Source organism: Eleutherodactylus coqui, chromosome 1, assembly GCF_035609145.1.
Source record: "Eleutherodactylus coqui strain aEleCoq1 chromosome 1, aEleCoq1.hap1, whole genome shotgun sequence".
Lineage (NCBI taxonomy): Eukaryota > Metazoa > Chordata > Amphibia > Anura > Eleutherodactylidae > Eleutherodactylus > Eleutherodactylus coqui.
The window spans coordinates 223,818,087-223,829,014 of record NC_089837.1 but is presented as its reverse complement, the minus strand read 5'-3'; positions in this window follow the sequence as shown (position 1 = coordinate 223,829,014).

Genomic DNA, 10,928 nt, shown 5'->3' with positions numbered 1-10,928 from the left:
ACACCATTTGGAGGCAGGCTTTCCTCGGCTGATCTGCAGTGGAAAGTCAGCTGCGGACATTCTGCTGGAAATCAGCTCTGTGTGGTCCTAGACATATGCTGTTCAGTCCTCATTTTATCGAAGAGTAATTAACATCACAGGAGAGAAAATAATAGTCACCAAGGACAGAAATATCACTCCACACAATCTCACACCTCCTGAGATTTTCCCATGAAATGGACTTCCAGAGAGATTCAAATTCTGGGAGTTACACAATTATACTCTGCAGGGAGCAGCATTAAAGGCATGTTCCCATCTTGGTCAAACATGAACGAGATGAAAAGACCACAGGTTACGAGGTGGCCCAATGGTCAGAGTGATGGAAACAGCCAAGCTAAGCTGTTTTTGTAATTCCTATATAAGTCAACGGGAGTTATACAAACAGCATTATGCTGTTTTTGCAGTTCCTGAATTAGGCCTCCTGCACACTGGTGGATTTGCATTGCAAAATCCAAAGCGGGATTCCGCCTCGGGATTCTGCAGCAAATCCAGCCCATAGCATGCTATGAGAATACACAATTTCCTGCCTATGATCGGAAACTGATTGCGATTTTCCACTCGCGGGGGAGAAATTGCAGCATGCTGCGATTTTGTGCGGGCTAACCCTCCCCCCTCCTCTCTCATCAACCCTGCAAGGATGAGTCATGGGCAATTCAGGCTAAGTCTATTTCGAAACTGCCTTATGATTAAGAGGATAAGATGGTTCTGTTCCGGTTCCCAAAAAAAAGAGTGTAGAAACTAAGTGAAGAACAAAGAGTAAACGGCAAGAGAATATTGAAAGACTTGATGTTTGCTCATGTGATATGCTACCTTTCATGCAAGTGGTCATGTGTGACCAATATGCAGAATGATGCTTTTCATGTATATTATGCACATGTTCTTATATTTCATTGTTTTATTTAAAAACAAAGAGAATGAGAACCATAAAAATCCACTTGAGGGCAGCAGAGTACAGAAGAATAATTCACAACCACCAGAATACCAGTTATAATCCACCTAAGCAGAGTGGGCTCCAGGTTCAGGTTGGCCATTAGGTGACAGTAATAGAGGGCCCCCTTATGTATCAACCTCTTTCACCCAGTCATTATACTATATCAGTAATGGTGACAATGGGGTTTTCATCACTGTTTTTGCAGCATGTCTTTTGCATGTGTTTTTTGTGGGAAGGTCAAATACATGTTCCTGCCATTTTTACCATGGGTTGCTAAAACCCCTACCATGTGCTAAGGTGCCCAAAACAGAGAGCGGCAGAGAGGCAACGAAGTTTGTAATTTAACCATTTTCCTGACAGACACGTGGACCCTGTACTTGTTCAGATGGAAAGAAGAATTCTTTAGCTGTTGCCTTCTGACATTCATTGATATAACGTAACTTCTTTTTCATTTTTGCATCATCATAAGCCTTATAAAGTCTTGCTGTCATTTCTATGTGAGCTTCAGAAACAGTGTATTGCAATCTGCTCAGCTGTTCGTATACTTCCGGCACCCTGGCCACAGAGTACACTAAAATTGTGTGATTGTACACCACTGATATTCTTTCTGCCTCCTAAGGGCTCATTTACACAGAAAGATGATCGCTAAAAAATCACTCAATCGGCAATTTGAGTGACAGTTTTGAGCAATCACTTTGCATAAGTTCTTAAGCAGCTAATTAGTTTATTAACATGTTAATGAAGGCGCATGCTGTATGCAGAATACAGCGGGAGCACTGTCATTTGCGTATAGTTCTCCCATACCCCGAGACCAGATGACAGGCGTGGCGGGGGAGTAGGTGCTCTTCTCTCCCCAAATTGTACCTACCAGGTCATCCCCCCTGTACCCTCACTCACTTTTCCATCATTTGAGGTACATACGTTACGGCTTTTCCGCCCGCTATCCATGCGAGTAGCAGTTATCTACCGCCCCTCAGGTGCTCCTCGCCCGTTTTTGGACCACTTTGCCGCCTGGCTCCCCCATTTCCTATCCTGCCAAATCCCAACCCTCATCTTAGGCGATTTTAACATCCCCACTAATGACCCCAACTCCCCATCTGCCTCTCAGCTTCTTTCGTTCACCTCCTCCCTTGGTCTCTCTCAACTCACAGCCTCTCCCACTCACAGGGATGGCAATACTTTGGATCTGGTCTTCCTCCGACTCTGCTCTGCTTCCAACTTTACTAACTCCCCCCTCCCACTCTCGGATCATAACCTCCTATCTTTCTCTGTCACGCTCCCTAACATCTCTCCACACCCACCTACCTACCGTACCTACAGGAACTTTGAGGCCATTCACACCGAAGACTTTGCCGAATCCCTACAGTCCTCTCTGTCCCCTATCTCTCTCCTCGCCTGCCCCAAACAGGCTGCTGATCACTACAACACCGCTCTCAAACATGCCCTGGATGAAGCGGCTCCCCCCAGGATCCAAGCCATCCAATGTAGAACGCGCCAACCCTGGCTCACGCCTCAAACGCGCTTTATCCGGCGGTACTCTAGAAGTGCTGAACGGCTGTGGAGGAAGTCGCAAACATCCGCAGACTTTCTCCACTACAAATTCATGCTCAGAACCTACAACCTCTCCCTCCACCATGCCCAACAAGTCTACTTCACCTCTCTCGTCTCCTCATTATCGCACAACCCTAAACGACTCTTTGATACTTTTCACTCCCTTCTTAGCCCTAAACCGCAGCCCCCTGTGACGGATCTCAGTGCCAAAGAGTTGGCTGCCTATTTCAAAAAGAAAATTGATGACATCAGTCAAGAAATAATTTCCCAATCCCAGACTAGCCCTGACCCTAGTCTTGTCAGCACTGCATCTAGCTCCTGCTCACTGTCTGTACTCAGACCAGCGACAGAGGAAGAAGTCTCCAAACTGCTCTTCTCTGCTCGCCCCACCACCTGCGCTAGCGACCCTCTCCCCTCACACCTCCTCCGATCCCTCTCCCCAGTGGTCATCTCCCATCTCACCACTATATTCAACCTCTCTCTGACCTCTGGCATCTTTCCCTCTTCTTTCAAACACGCCATCATATCCCCACTGCTAAAGAAACCGACTCTTGACGCGACTGACGTTGCCAATTACCAACCCATCTCAAACCTCCCCTTCATCTCCAAACTACTAGAAAGGCTGGTTTACTCCCGCCTTGTAAGCTATCTATCAGAGAACTCTCTCCTCGACCCCCTACAGTCTGGCCTCCGACCCCAACACTCGACAGAAACTGCCCTTACAAGGGTATCAAACCACATACTGACAGCCAAATCGAGGGGTGACTACTCCCTACTGATCCTCCTCGACCTCTCCGCAGCATTTGACACTGTTGACCACAAACTCCTCCTCAGTATGCTTCGCTCCATCGGCCTAAAGGACACTGCTCTCTCTTGGTTCTCCTCCTACCTATCTGACCGCTCTTTCAGTGTCTCCTTTGCTGGCTCTACCTCTCCTACTCTTCCCCTTGCTGTTGGGGTCCCCCAAGGCTCAGTCCTTGGCCCCCTCCTTTTCTCTATCTACACAGCCCCTATTGGACAAACCATCAGGAGCTTTGGCCTCCAATACCACCTCTATGCTGATGACACCCAACTATACATCTCTTCCCGTGACATCTCTGCACCTTTCCTCCAAAACATCACCGACTGTCTGTCCGCTGTCTCTAACACTATGTCCTCTCTCTACCTAAAACTAAACCTCTCTAAAACTGACTTACTGGTGTTTCCTCCTTCCACTAACCGACCTCATTCTGTCATCTCCATCTCAGTGTGTGGCACACCATAGCTCCCAAACAACATGCCCGCTGCCTTGGGGTCATATTCGACTCCGATCTCTCATTTACCCCCTACATCCAATCTGTTGCCCGAACCTGTCAGCTGCACCTCAAGAACATCGCAAGAATCCGCTCTTCTCTCACCATAGACTTGCTGAAAACGCTTATTGTTGCCCTCATCCACTCACGGCTCGATTATTGCAACTCGTTGCCGATCGGCCTCTCCTGCACCAGACTCTACCCTCTACCCGGGCTCTCCGCTCGGCAAACGAAACTAGACTGCACACCCCTCTAATTCGAACTTCTCACTCCCGCCTCCAAGACTTCTCCAGAGCAGCACCAGTCCTCTGGAACGCACTACCAAAGGATACCTGGGCAATCCAGGACTCGAAAAACTTCAGGCGTGCTCTAAAAACGCACCTCTTCAGGGAGGTATACCGCATTCTCTAAACAAACTCCTCTATACGCTGCCTGATAACATGCTCCCTGACCTACCGACTGCAGTCCCTGCTAGCCGTCATAAAGCGCTCCTGTAGTCATACTGATTCTGCTGTCGCATAGCTAAATGTCTGATCATTGTCTGTATATAGCATCCCTCACCCTCCACCGCGCGATACTGTGCACACCTCCAGCCATTTTACCTTCTGTATCACCCCATTACTTGTAGTATGTAAGCTCGTTGGAGCAGGACCCTCACCCCTATTGTTTCCACCAACTGATTATGATTGTAACCGTGGTTCTGTAATTTTTTGTACTTTTGTCTTTCTGTATTCCCCCTGTCTATGTAAGCGCTGCGGAATATGTTGGCGCTATACAAATAAAGATTATTATTATTATAGCTGCTTTGTTCTCAGAGATATCAGCTGGTATCCCGCTAAGGTGATATCTCTGAGAACAGCAGGAGCACTGACCACTGCTTTGTTCTCAGAGCTATCACTGAGAGCTCCGTGTGAGGTACCATCTGAAAGAATATTATCAGCGGTACCTGTTGAGAACTTAGCGCGCGGCGCTGATAAGAGTCATCGCTGTCTTTTAGCTTGCTAAAAGTTAGCGATAAACGAATAGTGCACGATAGTCGCACGTTTAGACACAACCATTATCGAACAAAAGACGGCTACCTGAACATCCTAGCATTACATTCAGAAGGGGAGCGAGTTGTGGCAATTTATTAGTCAAGAGCCACTTTGCGTCTGAGTATTCTGACATGAATAAAATACAATGTAATGTCCAGACTGGATGTTCACATCTTTTGCCCCATGTTGATTTGACCAACATCTTTGTGAACCCTATTGATGGCAAAAGATACCATACTAAACAGCCCAAAAATTGTTGTAGCAAGGGCATTATTTATATTGCCTACTGTAGCTGCCTGCAAATCTACGTTGGAAAAATTATCCAAGAAATGCCAGGACATCTTAGCACTCTCCGGACTAAAACAAATACATCAGTGGCTCGCTATATTAATAGAATCCATGGTGGTGACCTTTATTGCTTGAGATTCATAGGCCTCAGTCAGATTCGATTGGGACCTTTTAGTGGTAATTTGGATCTCAGATTGAAATGTGAGGAATCTATATGGATATTTATGTTGAATTCCATGAGCCTATAGCTAGTCAAAGTGTCCTCACTCCAGGGAGAAAGAGAGTCAGCCACCATGCTGAAATACAGGGAACAGTGTCAGGCATCACCCACCTGACACACACATCAGACATCTCGAGGTCGCACCTGTATAGGGATAGGGAGAAACCTGCAGGAGCATGCACCTGCACTGTCAATGTACCATGCAATACTTGATACATGCACCCCACAACGCAAGGAGTAGAGGGACAGCAGGTGTCCAGACCGTCCTCAGGGAAGGTGGGAGAGACACTTCAGACAAGCATATCATAACACCAGATCTGAGTGGGTTTACAACAGAGTCACTAAAATGACCAGCATCTACTACCAAGAGATGCTGTTTTTTTATATGCAGTAGACCAGAGGGGATTGGCTGGAGAAACACCACATCCAGCCAGCTCAATTATCCCTCACCTGTGAAGCTGTGCTCATGGAAACCTGTAGAATCACAGGTCTCAGATGCACAACCTAACAGATGGCCTGTGCTGGGGATAGAGAGACCCAAAGCACAGAAGAAACACTGCTTAGGAGAAGACTCTGACATTTTGTAACTTTTATTTAAAATTGTAAAAAGCATTATATGTAGGGATGAGCGAGTATACTCGCTAAGGCACTACTCGCTCGAGTAATGTGCCTTAGCCGAGTATCTCCCCGCTCGTCCCGAAAGATTCGGGGGCCGGCGCGGGGCGGGGAGCTGTGGGGGAGAGCAGGGAGGAACGGAGGGGAGATCTCTCTCTCCCTCTCTCCCGCCCGCTCTCCCCTGCTCCCCGCCGCAACTCACCTGTCAGCTGCGGTGGCCCCCGAATCTTTAGGGACGAGCAGGGAGATACTCGGCTAAGGCACATTACTGGAGCGAGTAGTGCCTTAGCGAGTATACTCGCTCATCCCTAATTATATGTTATTCTTCAATACAGCAATTTCCTAAATAAATGCTAACGTATTTAATTGAATGTGACATATACTCCTTTCATTTTTTTTTTACTCCTGTTCCCTAAACCATCCCAAAATGAAACTTACACCAAGGAGAGATTGGATTTACCTGTGTTACATACTTTATTTTAAAAAAATGAACACACACTTTTTTAGATATTCAAGGTAAAAGTTTACATCACGTAATCTTGAAATAAAGAATGTAAGGCCCAATGTCCACAGGCAGATCTGAATTGTGGAATCCGCGCGGGGCACTTTCCTTCATATGAGCGTATGCACTAAACACTCGTGTAAGCGCTGAGCATCTGTGCCATGAATAATGCACTTTTGCACACAATTGTGCTCATACTATACTTTTTGCGCTCACAGGGCCAGGTCACATGGGCGCAAGACAAACTTTGTGCCGTGATTTTAAAGGCTATTTAGCTGATGAGTTCCAGATGTGTTCTTCTGGTGGAATTATGTAGCGTATTGCGTGGGTATTGAATGTGCATTTGCGCATCTCCCATAGACTTCTATGGGGACCTTTGGTGTGCAAAAATAGGGCATGCTGGGTTTTTTTTGTACATGGGAAATGTGCGTGCAAAAAAGGCTGGTGAGAATGAACCCATTGAAATCAATAGTTTCTATTCTTTGCGTCTACGGTTGTGTGAAGCCGCCTTTATAAATCAGTCCAGCCAAGGTTGAACCTGACTGCGCTCTGAGGTTCTCATATCTGAACAGCAGGGGCGTAACTATAGAGGGTGCAGGGGATGTGGTTGCACCCGGGCCCAGAAGCCTTAGGGGGCCCATAAGGCCTCTCTTCTCCATATAGGGAGCCCAGTACTATGAATAAAGCATTATAGTTGGGGGCCCTGTTACAGGTTTTGCATTGGGGCCCAGAAGCTTCAAGTTATGTCTCTGTGCAGCATGGTTAAGGTATGGGTACAGGTACAGATACAAAAAGAGGGGGGCCCAGCTCACGTTTTGCATCAGGGCCCCTGAGCCTTTAGTTACGCCCCTGCTGAACAGAATATCATGTGAGTCAGGTGACCTGACTTATTCAGAATGAATAATTAGAAGCAAAGTTATGAATTCCATTTGGTTGACCAGGTAAGTATAAATTTTACATTCGTCTTATGCTTGCAGTCCCGCTGTATGAATTTCATGTGACACTGAGGCCTAAAATTTTACATCTGTAAATTACTCTACATCTGCAATCATCCTACCAAATTTCATGAAAATGTGAGATAGTCGGGTTGGGACCTGTGATGACTTGGCATTGAATGGCCCATCAGACATCACACCAGCAAACTTTTTCCTGTGGGGTCACTTAAGGCCTCTTTCACACGATATCGCAGCACAAAAATGGCAGCAATATCGCAGCTGTGTTCCCTCAATTTCTGTGCGATATCGCGATTTAGCTTGGGCAAATTTTGCAGCACTCTTTTGCTGGGGATTTTCGAGGGGCTTAAAATCTAAACCCTACCCCCAAAATAAGCCCTAGCTGCCAATCAGTGACATCACATTGAATGGCTGAGCTACATTGATTGGCTAAGCCGCAGCGCTCGAGAACCAATCACAGCCAGTGCTTCCTGGAGGCGGGATTTATGTACCCTCTAACCAAGAAGCAGCAGCTGAAGACTACAAACAAGTACGGCGGAGCAGACAGCGCCTGTTAGTTAATGTTTTTTTTTTTTAATGCAGCAGGGGCTTATTTTAGGAACAAACAGTAGGACTTCCTACTGTTAAAGTTGCATCGCACCGCACAAAAACCACGATTTCGTGCAATGCGATGAAGCACAAAGGAAGGGTCCATAGGGAAACATGGGCTACAAAACATCACAAATTGCGGCAATATTCAGCAGGCCGCAATTGTTTTCTCTCGCAATTTAGCAGCCCACAAAACATCAGTAATGTGAAGGAACCCAATAGAAAGCATGGGCTTCACATACTTGCAATTTGTAGCACTGTCACATTTCGAGAAAATCGTCGCGGTTGGGGAATCCCTTTTTGGATGTGGCTGGGGAATCCCTTTTCGAACGCGGCTGGGGAACCCCTTTTGAGACGCGGCTGGGGAACCCCTTTTCGGACACGGCTGGGGAACCCCTTTTCGGACGCGGCTGGGGAATCCCTTTTCGGACGCGGCTGGGGAATCCCTTTTCGGACGCGGCTGGGGAATCCCTTTTCGGATGCGGCTGGGGAATCGCTTTTTGGACGCGGCTGGGGAATCCCTTTTCAGACGCGGCTGGGGAATCATTTTTCGAACTCGGATGGGGAATCCCTTCAGACGCGGCTGGGAAAGAAGTCATTCCCCGAAGTGATGTGAGGCTGTTTTCACATAAAAACGCCTCGCATCCACCGGGCTTTCACATGGTTGAAAGTGCGTTATTGGGTTGTGAATCAAGACCCGATATGTCCCTCGCCAGTGTGAAGGAGGGCTTAGGCTACATTCACATGGAAGAGTGTGATATCAGACCGAGAAACTCAACCCAATATTGTGCCTGCCAATGTGTGTTTTATATGTGGATGCAAGGTGTTTTTCAATCAAAAAAACTTCTGTGAAAGTACGATCTTCAGGCGCGTTTCACATACGCTAGAAGATTGCAAGTGTTTCCCATTGATTTCAATGGGAAACATCACATTGCATGACATGTGAGTGCCTTGAGATGTCTTTAACCCCTTTCCGCTATAGGACGTACAGTTACGTCCTGCAGGGTTGGGGTATATATGAAGGGAGATCACAGGACGACCTCCCTTCATACAGCATGGGCACTGGCTGCTTATTATAGCCGACACCCGGCGGCAACAGCACCGATAAGCCGTGCGGCTGAGCAGAGCTATTAACCATTTAAATACTCAGAATTGACAGCGGCATTTAAGTCCCCCGAACAATGTTTGGGGGTCCCAGATGGCCCCCCATGATGAGATTGCAGGAAGCCGTGCAATGTCATGGCAGCCAGGGACCTTCTGAAAGGCCCCAGGGTTGTCTTGGCAGAATGCCTATCAAGCCATCCCCGTGGGGCAGCTTGATAGACTGCATGCCCCATCGCAGTATGATGTAATGATATGGCATTACATCATACTGCAGAGGTGATCAAAGCAAAAACAGTAAAAACGAGAACAATAAAGTTTTACTAATTGTTGAGAAAAAACAAATAAAAGGAAACAAAATCTTTATTTACAATAAAAGAATCTAAATTATAAAACAATATATATTTAACCCGCAAAAAAATGCAATAAAAAGCAATTAAAAAGTTGCATGTATTCCAAAATGGTACTAACGCAAACTACAGGGCGTCCCGAAAAAAATGAGTCCTCGCACAACTATGTTGACGGAAAAATAAAAAAGGTATTGCACGCAGAAGATGGCGGCAAAAAAGAATAAAAATATAAATGTCTTTAAAAAATAATAAAAGTAGTACAGTAAAAAAAACTATACAAGTTTGGTATCATAGTAATCATACTGACCCACAGAATAAAGTTATCATGTCATTTTTATTACAGTTCGTGCGTCATAGAAACAAGATGCACCAAAAGATGGTGGAATGTCGTTTTTTTTTTCATTTTAGAATTTTTTTTACAGTTTTTCCGTATATTGTATGATACATTAAATAGTACTATTGAAAGATACAACTCGTTCCGCAAAAAAAAAAAAAACAAGCCCTCATACAGCGATGTCCTTGGATAAATAAACAAGTTATGATTTTTTAAAAGGGGGGAGGAAAAAATGAAGATGGAAAAAAAAAGGGTCCACGTCATTAAAGGGGTTGTCCCGCGCCGAAACGGGTTTTTTTTTTTCAATAGGCCCCCCGTTCGGCGCGAGACAAACCCGATGCATTTGTTAAAAAAAAAAACCGTTTAGTACTTACCCGAATCCCCGCACTGCGGCGACTTCTTACTTACCTTACTAAGATGGCCGCCGGGATCTTCACCCACGATGTACCGCGGGTCTTCTCCCATGGTGCACCGTGGGCTCTGTGCGGTCCATTGCCGATTCCAGCCTCCTGATTGGCTGGAATCGGCACACATGACGGGGTGGAGCTACGAGGACCAGCTCTCCGGCACGAGCGGCCCCATTTACCAGGGAGAAGACCGGACTGCGCAAGCGCGTCTAATCGGGCGATTAGACGCTGAAATTAGACGCCACCATGGAGACGAGGACGCTAGCAACGGAACAGGTAAGTGAATAACTTCTGTATGGCTCATAATTAATGCACAATGTACATTACAAAGTGCATTAATATGGCCATACAGAAGTGCTTAACCCCTTTAAGGGGTTAAAGATCCCATTGAAAACAATGGGTGAGGCGTTCCGATAGAACATGCTCTGATTTCTAACCTTGCAGCATCACTGTTAGGGCAAAAAAATATAAAAAATTGCTCATGTATAGGACTCCATTCAAAAGAATGTAGTTCATATGTCTCACAACGCATAAAACTGGCGTGAGATTCTCTCTCGTGCGCACGGAGCCTCAGTACGTATTAGGCCTTCTTCACAAGACTGTGTTGGTACAGAGTATTCTGCAGCGGGTAAGCTGTACCACTCTGCCGTAGGCTCCCATGTTGCCAATCATACATATTGAGTGATATCAGCCTGCAATAAACATCGCATGTTCTATCTTGGC